The 13851-nt window shown below is 40.5% G+C and overlaps 1 protein-coding gene across 4 annotated transcripts in view; it reads right to left on the bottom strand.

Annotated features, from left to right (window-relative positions):
• ARHGAP24 (Rho GTPase activating protein 24) overlaps window positions 1-13851 on the bottom strand; it is a 1388018-nt gene that overhangs the window by 409891 nt on the left and 964276 nt on the right. The gene's annotated exons all lie outside the window — the stretch shown is intronic.

Raw genomic sequence — 13851 nt, 5'->3', positions numbered from 1 at the left:
TGCCACATACAGACTATTATCGCTTATCTTTTTGTGCACTAATGCCAAACAGCCAGCACTGGATTGAAAGTGGTTGTTTCATCGGTATTTTTTGCACCTGTGTTGTTTCCATCATTAATCGGGTCCGATGCGCCCTGCTGGTGCATTTGTTTGGAGGCTTCAGCAGGTAACCATCTCTGCTTTTTTCTCTGTGATTTTTTTAACTGCAAAACATCCTAACAGGCCAGGTTACATGTTAACATAGGACCGCTTCTTTGATATCACCTTCACAATTCTTGCATCCATTGAACTTGTGAGTTTTTGGAGAGTTTCTGCTTGTATTTCTTTGCATGAAGTCAGAATAGCCTCCCAGAGCTGCTGTTTTGATGTGAACTGCCTTCCATACTCATAGATTTTTGCTTGATGATACTCCAAAGGTTCTCCATAGGGTTGAGGTCAGGGGAAGATGGTGGCCACACCATGAGTTTATCTCGTTTTATGCCCATAGCAGCAAATGAATCAGAGGTATTCTTTGTAGCATGAGATGGTGCATTGTCATGGATGAAGATAATTTTGCTCCTGAAGGCACGTTTCTGCTTTTTATACTATGGAAGAAAGTTGTCAGTCAGAAACTCTATATACTTTGCAGAGGTCATTTTCACACCTTCAGGAACCTTAAAGGGCCCTAACAGCTGTTTACCTATGATTCCGGCCCAAAACATGACTCCTACACCTCCTTGCTGACATCACAGCCATGCTGGGACATGGTGGCCATCCACCAACTATCCACTACTCCATCCATCTGGACCATCCAGGGTTGCTCGACACTCATCAGTAAGCAAGACTGTTTGAAAATTAGTCTTCATGTATGTCTGGGCCCACTGCAACCATTTCTGCACTGTTTAGGGGTAGATGAATAGTAGGTTTATGCACCACAGCAAGCCTTTGAAGGATCCTACACCTTGAGGTTCGACGGACTCCAGAGGCACCAGCAGCTTCAAATAACTGCTGCTTTGTAATGGTATTTTGGCAGCTGCTCTCTTAGTCCAATGAAGTGTCTGGCACAAACCTTCCTCATTATGCCTTTATCTGCATGAACTCTGTCTGTGGTCTGTTTCAGTCACAAATCTGTTCACAGTATGATGATCACGCTTAATTGTTTATGAAATATCTAATGTTTTCATACCTTGTCCAAGGCATTGCACTATTTAACGCTTTTCAGCAGCAGAGAGATCCTTTTTATTTCCCATATTGCTTGAAACCTGTGGCCTTCTTAATAATGCGGAACATAATTTTTAAGTAGTTTTCCTTTAATTAGAATCACTTGGAAAACTAATTATCACATGTGTTTAGGATTGATTTCAGTGATCCATTGAGCCCTGAGACACAATACCATCCACAAGTTTATTTGAAAAACAATTAAATCTTTATGACACTTAAATCCAATTTGCATAATAATTTGGAACACAGTGTAGATTCAGACTGATGGCAGCAAAACCATAAAGAAGCACATATTTAAAGAAGAAGTAAAGAAATGTATGAAACAAACCTGATTATGTATTAAATAGTGTTGAGCGATACCGTCCGATACTTGAAAGTATCGGTATCGGAAAGTATCGGCCGATACCGGCAAAGTATCGGATCTAATCCGATACCGATACCCATACAAGTCAATGGGACACCAAGTATCGGACGGTATCCTGTATGGTTCCCAGGGTCTGAAGGAGAGAAAACTCTCCTTCAGGCCCTGGGATCCATATCAATGTGTAAAAGAAAGAATTAAAATAAAAAATAGGGATATACTCACCCTCCGACGCAGCCGTCCGCAGCTTCTGATTGGTCGCGTAGCGGTCGCGTGACCGCTACGCGACCAATCACAAAGCAGTGACGTCTTCTAAGGTATTTCAAGCGCTTGAAAGACCTTAGGTGACATCACTGTTTTGTGATTGGTCGCGTAGCGGTCACGCGACCGCTACGGACCAATCAGAGTGCAGTGACCTCATCTAAGGCCCTTCAAGCGCGCATTCTTAGGTACAACGGCTCCCGGTTACGGCGGTAAAGTCCAGGAGCCGCCAGAGAGGTGAGTATATCCCTATTTTTTATTTTAATTCTTTATTTTACACATTGATATTAATCCCGATACCGATTCCCGATACCACAAAAGTATCGGATCTCGGTACTTGCGGTATCGGAATGCTCAACACTAGTATTAAACCTTAGCTTCCTCAAAGTACCTCCCTGATGACAGCTTTACACCTCCTTGGAATTCTCTGAAGCAGCTTCATCAGGTAGTCAGGTGTTGAAATATTTTTAAATGCTGAAGAGCACTTGTTGGCTGTTTTGCTTTGACTTTGAGGTCCAACTAATTCAAAATCATCTCAATTAGGTTGAGGTTGGGTGATTGTGGAGGCCATGTCTTCTGATTAAGTACTCTGTTCCTCTCCTTCTTAGTCATATAGCCCTGATATAGACTAGAGTTTTGTTTTGGGTCATTGCCCTGATGCAACAAAAATGATGGTGCCATTAAGTGCAAACCAGATGAGATGACATGTAGTTGCAGAATTATGTGGCAACCGTATTGAGTACGTGTGCTGTGAAATGTAATAAACAGAGTCAACAGCAATGCACCCTTATGCCATCACACCTAACTCTCCATGATACACAGTGGGCACTACATATGTAGAAATATCCACTTAACTTTTCTGCATCTCACATGGCAGTTGGTGCCAAAAATATCACTTAATTCCTTTCACAATGTCCAGAAGATGCCACGTCTACGCTAGGGACGGGCTGCACCTCAATGGGGAAGGTGCAGTTGTGCTGGGGGAGAAAATGGCCAGAAGGTTGGAGGAGTGTTTAAACTAGGGAATGGGGGGAGGGTATTCATTTTATAGGAGGGGAAGATAGTGCAGATAGAGACCTGGGCACAAATAAGGAAGTGGGGGGTGGCGGTGGCATGGGGGGGTGGGGTTAGAACAGTTAATAATTTAAGAAAGAATGGAGGTACAGAGAGATACATAAAGTGCATGTATACTAATGCCAGAAGCCTCGCCAAAAAATGGAGGAATTAGAATTAATTTTCTTGGAGCATAATTATGACATGGTGGAGATATCTAAGACGTGGCTGGATGAGAGCCATGACTGGGCTGTTAACTTGCAGGGCTATAGTCTGTTCAGAAATGACCCTACAGATAAGCGAGGGGGAGGTGTGTGTCTGTATGTAAAATCATCCTTGATAATATAGGTGAATTTAATGAAAATGTAGAGTCCCTGTGGGCGGAGATAAGGGGAGGGGAAAACATAATAAATTACTGATAGGGGTTTGTTATAAGTCCCCAAAAATAATGGAAGCATATAGAATATCCTCATAAAGCAAATATATGAAGCTGCTACTAAAGGAGAAGTCATTATTATGGGGGACTTCAACTACCCTGAAATAGATTGGAGAACAGAAACCTGCAGTTCCTGCAAAGGTAATCGTTTTTTGACAACTATGAGAGACAATTACCTTTCACAACTGGTTCAGGACCCAACAAGAAGGAGGGCACTGCTAGACCTAATATTAACCAACACGCCAAACCGCATAGCAAATATAAGGGTTGGGGGTCACTTGGGGAATAGTGATCACAAAATAATAAGTTTTCATGTATCCTTTAATAAGATGTGTAGTAGAGGGGTTACAAGGACACTAAACTTCAGGAGGGCAAATTTCCAACAGATGAGAGATGATCTTGGTGCAATTAACTGGGATGATATCCTGGAACATAAAAATACACAAAGAAAATGGGAAACGTTTATTAGCATCCTGGATAGGACCTGTGCACAGTATATACCGTATGGGAATAAACATACTAGAAATAGGAGGAAACCAATATGGCTAAATAAAGCTGTAAGGGACGCAATAAGTGACAAAAAGAAAGCATTTAGAGAATTAAAGGAAGTAGCTAGTGATGAGGCATTAAATAAATACAGAAAATTAAATACATTGTGTAAAAAGCAAATCAAGGCAGCAAAGATTGAGACAGGGAGACTCAATGCCAGAGAGAAAGTAAAAATAATCCCAAAATATTCTTTAACTACATAAATAGTAAGAAACTAAAAAATGATAGTGTTGGTCCCTTTAAAAATAGTCTGGGTGAAATGGTGGATGAGGATGAGGAAAAAGCCAATATGCTAAATGACTTTTTTTCAACAGTATTTACACAAGAAAATTCCATCGCAGACAATATGATAAAGCGATAACAAAAATTCCCCATTAAGTGTCACCTGCTTAATCCAGCAGGAAGTACGGCGGCGTCTAAAAATCACTAAAATTGACAAATCTCCGGGACCGGATGGGATACACTCCCGAATTGCAGGAATTAAGTACAGTCATTGATAGACCATTATTTTTAATCTAATCTAATCAAATTCTATGAAGAGGTAAGTTCCGGTCTGGACCAAGGGAACCCAGTAGATGTAGTGTATATGGACTTTTCAAAAGCTTTTGATACGGAGCCACACAAAAGGTTGATACATAAAATGAGAATAATGGGCATAGGGGAAAATATGTGCAAGTAGGTTGAGAGCTGGCTCAGGAATAGGAAACAAAGGGTGGTTATTAATGGAGCACGCTCGGACTGGGTCGCGGTTAGCAGTGGGGTACCACAGGGGTCAGTATTAGGCCCGCTTCTTTTTAACATATTTATTAATGAACTTGTAGGGGGCATACAGAGCAGAATTTCAATATTTGCAGATGACACTAAACTCTGCAGGGTAATCAATACAGGGGAGGACAATTTTATATTACAGGAGGATTTATGTAAACTAGAAGCTTGGGCTGATAAATGGCAAATGAGCTTTAATGGGGATAAATTTAAGGTCATGCACTTGGGTAGAAGTAATAAGATGTATAATTATATGCTAAAATTGTAAAACACTGGGCAAAACCGTCAATGAAAAAGACCTGGGTGTATGGGTGGACGACAAACTCACATTCAGTGGCCAGTGTTAGGCAGCTGCTACAAAGGCAAATAAAATAATGGGATGCATTTGCAGTGCCCCAGAGTCCTGGTCGTTGCAGTAATGTCGCCCCTCAGAAGGGCCACAGACCGGGTCGGGCCACTGTGACATCCCCAGAACCGAGAGATAGACCCGGTACCAAGAACCCCATTGCCCTTACACGTGGGGGCGCTCCATCTTTTTGGCGTCACGAACAGGATCTACTTAAGCCTGAAAAATCAGGTCATGTGTGCCTAAGAACTGTGCCAGAACTGTATTGGAACTGTGATTTGCTTAAAGACTGTGTATTGCCATTTGCCAAAATTCCCGCCAAAACCGCCGCCATTACCGCGCCACGAGGAGCGCAGGAGAAGAAGAAGGGCGTGGAGTTGTGGGCGTGAACGAACTGAGAAGCACAAAGAACAATGGCCGCCCAGTCTAAATATTTCTGTACCTTGAGGACGTGTCCGTCAGCAGCCGAGATCCGCCTCATGATCCTCAATGGCGGGCAGAGACAAAGAAAATGAAACCGCCCGCGAAGGAGGGAGCGGGAAAAGGACCAGGAAGGAGTCAGCCACGTGGAGGATGCCATGACCAGCCGCCCGGAGCCAGAGCGTGGGGTCGGAGCAGAGGACTCCCCCAGCTACCCGGAAAGGCACCGCAACCAGGCCTCCACCGCTGATGCCGAGTCCCTGCAGGCTGGAGTGGATGAGCTGATTGAACAACTTCTGCAGCTGCGGGTGAAGACCAAGGCCCCATACTGGACACTGTCTGCGGAGGATCCACCAGCACCGAAGCCGACATCACTCCAGGAGCCGCTGCCAACACCGCTGCACATTAAAAGAGGCATAGATGCTCATGAGGAGAACATAATTTTACCTCTATACAAGTCACTAGTGCGACCACACTTAGAATACTGTGTACAGTTCTGGTCTCTGGTGTATAAGAAAGACATAGCTGAACTGGAGCGACTGCAGAGAAGAGCTACCAAGCTTATTAGAGGACTAGGGGGTTTGCAATACCAAGATAGATTAATACACTTGGGGTTATTTAGTTTGGAAAAACGAAGACTAAGGGGTGATCTTATTTAATGTATAAATATATGAGGGAACAGTACAGAGACCTTTCTAATGACCTTTTTACTCGTAGGCCTGAGACGGAGACAAGGGGGCATCCTCTACGTCTGGAGGAAAGAAGGTTTAAGCATAATCACAGACGCGGATTCTTTACTGTAAGAGCAGTGAGACTATGGAACTCTCTGCCGTATGATGTTGTAATAAGTGATTCATTACTTAAATTTAAGAGGGAACTGGATGCCTTTCTTGAAAAGTAGAATGTTACAAGCTATATACACTAGATTCCTTGATAGGGCGTTGATCCAGGGAACTAGTCTGATTGCCGTAAGTGGAGTCAGGAAGGAATTTGTTTCCCCAATGTGGAGCTTACTCTTTGCCACATGTTTTTTTTTTGCCTTCCTCTGGATCAACATGTTAGGGCATGTTAGGTTAGGCTATGGGTTAAACTAGATGGACTTAAAGTCTTACTTCAACCTTAAAAACTGTGTTACTATGTTACAGTACTCTGGCAGACAGATCAGAAGTCTGGTTGCTCTTTTAATTAATTAGTGATCAGTAATCATTACTTAAAATTGGACCAAATGTATCCATTGCTATTTAAATGGAAAGATTTTGCTTTTGCCCCAGTCTAGGCCCACAGTGGTATAACTTGATGAAATGTTATGTTCCAGGGCAATAACACATGATCTAGTATTGCATGTGAACCTAAAAAAGTTTTTTTTTTTGCCAAACATATATTTATAAAAAGAACTTGAAGAAAATTTGACTTCTTAGACCACAGTACAGATTTCCACTGATCTAATGTCCAGTACTTTTATTACTTGACCATAAACACCTGCTTCTCACAGTCTCCTCTGGACAGTTGATGTTGAAATGAATTTACTACTTGATATATGTTAAACATATTACCCAAGCCTATTCCCTCACTCAAAGGGATATACACTCACTGGCCACTTTATTAGGTACACCTGTCCAACTTCTTGTTAACACTTAATTTCTAATCAGCCAATCACATGGCGGCAACTCAGTGCATTTAGCCATGTAGACATGGTCAAGACAATCTCCTGCAGTTCAAACTGAGCATCAGTATGGGGAAGAAAGGTGATTTGAGTGCCTTTGAACGTGGCATGGTTGTTGGTGCCAGAAGGGCTGGTCTGAGTATTTCAGAAACTGCTGATCTACTGGGATTTTCACGCACAACCATCTCTAGGGTTTACAGAGAATGGTCCGAAAAAGAAAAAAAATCCAGTGAGCGGCAGTTCTGTGGGCGGAAATGCCTTGTTGATGCCAGAGGTCAGAGGAGAATGGGCAGACTGGTTCGAGCTGATAGAAAGGCAACAGTGACTCAAATCGCCACCCGTTACAACCAAGGTAGGCCTAAGAGCATCTCTGAACGCACAGTGCGTCAAACTTTGAGGCAGATGGGCTACAGCAGCAGAAGACCACACCGGGTACCACTCCTTTCAGCTAAGAACAGGAAACTGAGGCTACAATTTGTACAAGCTCATCGAAATTGGACAGTAGAAGATTGGAAAAACGTTGCTTGGTCTGATGAGTCTCGATTTCTGCTGCGACATTCGGATGGTAGGGTCAGAATTTGGCGTAAACAACATGAAAGAATGGATCCATCCTGCCTTGTATGGAGCATCTTTGGGATGTGCAGCCGACAAATCTGCGGCAACTGTGTGATGCCATCATGTCAATATGGACCAAAATCTCTGAGGAATGCTTCCAGCACCTTGTTGAATCTATGCCACGAAGAATTGAGGCAGTTCTGAAGGCAAAATGGGGTCCAACCTGTTACTAGCATGGTGTACCTAATAAAGTGGCCGGTGAGTGTATGTGTATGATATATGTGCATTTATTAGGGCTGTTAACTGAGTTGCTGTCAATTAACAGTTTCTGATGCTGATAACTCTGATGAACTTATCCTTTACATCAGAGGTAATTCTTGGTCTTATTTTCATGGGCCAGTTCTCATGAGAGCTAGTTTCGTCATAGGGGTTGATGGTATTCATGACTGTATTTGAGAATATCTTCAAGATTCTAGCTCATTTTTGATTGACTAACCTTCATGTCATAAAATATTGATGGACTCTAATTTCTCTTTACTTACTTGAGTGGTTCTTGCAATATTCCACAGCCATACATAACCTGTCTCCTCCATACATCTGTAACATGGTCTCCCGGTACTTACCCACATGCAACCTTCGATCCTCTCAAGATCTCTACTCCCCTCTCATCTCTTCTTCCCACAATCGCATATAAGGCTTCTCTCCTACTTCCCCCATACTCTGGAACTCTCTACCCCAACACATCAGACTTTTGCCTACCACGAAAACCTTCAAAAAGAACCTGAAGACTCACCTCTTCCGACAAGCCTACAACCAGCAGTGATCCTTAGTCTGCTGAACCGCCGCACAACCAGCTCTGCCCTCTTTTAGTGTATCACCCATCCCCTGTAGACTGTGAGCCCTCATGGGTAGGGTCCTCTCTCCTTCTGTACTTGTGTGTGCCTTGTTTTGCTCATGTTTATTGTACTTTTCTATATTTGCCCCTTTCACATGTAAAGCACCATGGAATAAATGGCATTATAAAAATGTATAATATTGTAATAATGTAATATTCCGGCTTAGAACAGTTCAGGAATAGGACTCAGCAATTAAAGAACTGTATGCCAAAACTGCCTCCGCAAAACACACCCAATGGTCGCAAACACTTTGCAAAGGCCTGTGAGGCCATAAATTAACTCTTGACTATGACTACCTGTTCTTTGGAAGTCATTTCAGATGACTACCTGATTAAACTGCTTGAGAGAATGTCAAGGGAAGAGGTATAAAGGTGTCATCACAATAAGCGCATAACAAAGCTGAGTGCTATTCAATGTTTTATCGGATAGCACTCAGCCCAATATTATACTGTGGGGCATTGCAGATCTACGATTTTTTTCTCATGCCAATTTGGCATGAAAAAACAAGTGCCGCATGCTGCAGGTGGTTCCGCAATTTGGACCTTGCTCACCCATATAAGTCTATCAGTGCGCAGATTTCATCTGAGCGCAGTCTGATGTACACGCACAAAGACAATGGAGAAGATAGAGAAATTAAATGCTCCGTCTTCTCCCTCCTGTGCTGCTATTCTCTCAAGCGAGAGAATCAGATCACACTGAGATGACACTCGGCTCAGCGAGTTTGAGCTGAGTTTCATTAGTATAATCGGCACGATTCTCTCATATGAGAGAATCGATGGCCGTGTGAGCAAGCCTTTAAAGGGAGGATATGGTTTAAAGAGGTGGTACGGTACGTAAAATGCCCTTTAAAAACACCTATCTTTACACACTAATCACTTTTATATTGAGCTATATTATACAATACCCTACACTTCTCCCTATCTAGCTATTCAATAAATAAAAATAAGAAAATCAATAAATGAGGTTTTTCACTTCACTTCTTGAGACATTTCATTTGAGAGGTGTCTCAAACAGGATATCACAGGAGGCTGGGGCTGCACTCACTTCTCTGCAGCATCTATAACCCTTTGTGGAACAGGACATCATCAGGGTCTGTAATTGTAATTTTCTTTGCACCAAACCACAGGCTCCATGCATCCGTGTGGCAACATCTCACCAAATTACCAACAAATCCAGAGACAAATTGTTTCCAAGGCATCACAGAGATAATTTAATTCCTTTATTTATCTAAAATGCATTGTCAAGGCAACGTTTTGGCCAGCAAATGGCCTTTTTCAAGTAAAAGCAAAATGGCAGATAAAACAGTTGCTTGCATCACCATAGGGAGGTAATGCTCTCACTCACTGCTTCTATCTCCTTCCCCTGATGACCTCTTCTTTCACAGTTAGAAGCAGCGACTGATACAGAAGCAGAGTTTGGGCGCTGCACTCACATCTCCCACGGATTCTATTGCCATGAACATGGATCCAGGACATCTTCAGAGAGATTAAATATATAGGGAGATGTGTAGGGCATTGTATAATAAAGTTAATCACAAAAGAGGTTAGGGTGTAAGGATAGATATTTTAAAAGAACATTTTAGGTACCGGACCACTCCTTTAAGGCTTAACAATTTGTTTGTTTCACGTGTTCTTTTATGCCTTGTTTCCATATGTATATGTATGTGGTTCTCCTACCTTTAATCTGAATGTACAATGTGCACATTCCAAAATTAATAACAAAAAAATCACTGAACAGGTCCAAGCTTTTGACTGGTACTGTATATGTGTGTTGAAAATAGGAACACATACATTATCTAAATATTATCTACAAAGAAATTGTCTTGCATGTATTAATACTTTGTACTTCTCCACAGAGTATCACCTCCCAAAGTCCATCTCATACACCCCCCAGAGAATCTAAAATTGATGTACTTTTTTACAGTACACACCTGAAATTTGTAATATAACGTTAGAATATATTTTTCAGTGATACAGGTAAGGAGAACTATGACCTCTTCAAAGAAAACTGATGATATTTCATACACTTATATGAACGCGGTCTTTTAGCGATTATGCAACCAATATTTGCTCCGAGCATCCAGTGACAGACCTTAGATATATAATTCTCAATGTCAATATCGTTAGCTAAGTTGCAAAAATAGCCATTTTGTAGATTATAGATCTAATTATTAGTATCACTGGTACAGTATACAAGTTACACAAAAATACAGTATTTCCCTCCTCTCTAGTTTAAATATTTTGCCTGTGTCATTTTTATCTATATTTAATCTAGAGTTTTCTGCTCACTTGAATTTTACCAAAAGAGAAAGATAATGAAAATATGTAGAATGCAAGAAATGCTATTTGTAAAATTCAAATGATAATATTTCACCAGTGCATTTATATACGTAAATACCAAAATAATTATAGAAATACCTAAAATGCATATAACTGTAAACTAAAATGTTTCCTACCTAATTCTCAATACTACTCAAGTTTTATAGTATTTTTTTTTTAATTTACGTGTGCCATACCAGCTATTCTTTCTAATACCAAGTTTACCATGTCTGAAGCTACACATCATATCTCTGAATGTTTTCATCCTTTCTAGGCACAAAGGTTCCATACCACCTTAATAGTATTACTTCCTCAATGCATTGACATTTGCTATGATCCCCTATCATGATTTATTGCTCCTGGACAAGGATTTTCTTGACACTGATATACTACACGACCTTCAGACTTGTGGCTTGTGATGACCCACTGATGAAATAATGTTGTAATTTATCTTTTTCTATCTATTATTCATCTTATAATGTGGATTGTGGTGTCTCAGTTTTCTCCATAAATATAGATTTCCAGATCAATACAAATCAAAGAAAAGATTCTTCTTGTCCTGATATCTCATAGAGCTATCAGGTTAAACTCCATCATTCATTTATTTCATCACATAATATGTTGGGTTTATTTTCCTTACAGTAAGTGATATTTGTGCGGATAGATATTCATTCACATCAAACAAAATAAGCTGCAGGTAACATTTCATTTGCTGCAACATTTTGCTGTGAAAAAAAAAATAGAATAAAAATATGAATCTAGGTGTTATGAATCCAACAATGTTCCTCTGATTACATTGAGCTTGTCAGATTATATCGACTAGTACCTACCAGTGGGAATCAGAAGTTAGGCTAAATTCATACATCAGTGTCAATTTTTACATCTGGGTCATTGTTTGTTTTTGTGTCATCTGCGTTACATACGTTTTCTTACGACTGAAGCAGTTAGACCATCTGAACTCTTTTTTTATCCATTGACTCTTATCAATGGATCAGTAAAAAAGAGCTGAAACATTCTAAAGAGGTTTACTTTCTAAATTTTCATTTTAACAAATGTGTTTGGGTAATGATTGTGGGAGTTACTGTATTACAGGTTCTCCTCCATTGTGAAGAGCCGTCCAATTGTTAGCACAATTTTCAAAATGGCTGCTGATGTTGGAGGAGCAAGCCACCAACCCTGTCCCTTAGCCTCCTTCCATTTCATAAACACTTCACATCATAAAGCTGTTTTTCAACTGGAGGATTCTGATAGACAGGACTGGTCACCAGTTCCTCCATCAATTGCCATTTTGAGAACAGGAGAGTTGCACAGCCTGTAAGGAAAGCTGTACTAACAGGCAATGGGTTCTTTGCAAATTATATTCGGATTGTAATACCATATTAATAAATAACAAAAAATTATGTCCCTAATCCATTTGTTAAAGACAAAGTGGATAAACCCTATAAAATAATTTGCAAAGCAAAGCTGAGTCGGCAAACAGGCACCCTGATGTAGGAGAGCCAAGTGTGAGAACAGCACCCAGAAATAGTTGAGTTGGTTGTATTGCTTAGCTGGTGACAACAGTGGTAGCAGCGTGCACATTCTACCCTAATACTCAGGTGGCAAGCAGCTATCAGAGCCAGAGCGTTAAAGGACCTACGATGATGACATCAGAGTTGCGCGCTGGGTTACCATAGAGGCAGATGGACATTGTGGAAGGAGAAAGAATAGGCTGGTGCTGAAGCTCAGTACGTGAGTAACACAAGTGTCAATAAAATAATAATCTCTTAGAAATAATAACTTGTCTTTATCTGTATATAGTGAAAAAAGGAGGGGAGGAATGGCATATCTAAGTTGAATACAAAATCGTAAAACTATATAACATGATCATCAGATTAACCCTTTTACCCCCAAGGGTGGTTTGCACGTTAATGACCAGGCCAATTTTTACAATTCTGACCACTGTCCCTTTATGAGGTAATAACTCTGGAACACTTCCATGGATCCCGGTGATTCTGACACTGTTTTCTTACGACATATTTTACTTCGCATGAGAGGTAAAATTTATTTGATATGACTTGCATTTATTTGTGAAAAAAATGGAAACCTGGCAAAAATTTTGAAAATTTCACAATTTTCCAACTTTGAATTTTCATACCCTTAAATCACAGAGATACATCATACAAAATACTTAATAAGTAACATTTCCCACATGTCTACTTTACATCAGCACAATTTTGGAACAACATTTTTTTTTTCGTTAGGAAGTTATAAGGGTTAAAATTCACCAGCGATTTCTAATTTTTACAACACCATTTTTTTTTAAGGACCACATCACATTTGAAGTCACTTTGAGGGGTCTATATGATAGAAAATACCCAAAAGTGACACCATTCTAAAAACTGCACCCCTCAAAATGCCCAAAACCACATTCAAGAAGTTTATTAATCCTTCAGGTGCTTCACAGGAATTTTTGGAATGTTTAACAAAAAAAATGAACATTTTACTTTTTTCACAAAAGATGTAATTCAGATCCAATTTTTTTTATTTTCCCAAGGGTAACAGGAGAAATTAGACCCTAAAAGTTGTTGTCCAATTTGTCCTGAGTACGCTGATACCCCATATGTGGTGGTGAACCACTGTTTGGGTGCATGGCAGAGCTTGGAAGAGGAGCGCCGTTTGACTTTTTCAAACTAAAATTGGCTGGAACTGATATCGGACGCCATGTCGCGTTTGGCGAGCCCCTGATGTACCTAAACAGTGAAAACAACCCACAATTGACCCCATTTTAGAAACTAGATCCCCTAAGGAACTTATCTAAATGTGTGGTGAGCACTTTGAACCCCCCAAGTGCTTCACAGAAGTTTATAACGTAGTCATAAAAATAAAAAATCATATTTTTTTCACAAAAATGATCTTTTCGACCCCAATTTTTTATCTTCACAAGGGTAACAGGAGAAATTGGACCCCAAAAGTTGTCAATTTGTCCCGAGTACGCCGATACCTTATATGTGGGGTAAATCACTGTTTGGGTGCACAGCAGTGCTCG

The sequence above is a fragment of the Ranitomeya variabilis genome, chromosome 1 (assembly GCF_051348905.1).
Source record: "Ranitomeya variabilis isolate aRanVar5 chromosome 1, aRanVar5.hap1, whole genome shotgun sequence".
Classification (NCBI taxonomy): Eukaryota; Metazoa; Chordata; class Amphibia; order Anura; family Dendrobatidae; genus Ranitomeya; species Ranitomeya variabilis.
The sequence above is the reverse complement of the archived record's forward strand: the minus strand, read 5'-3'. Positions and strand labels throughout refer to the sequence as shown.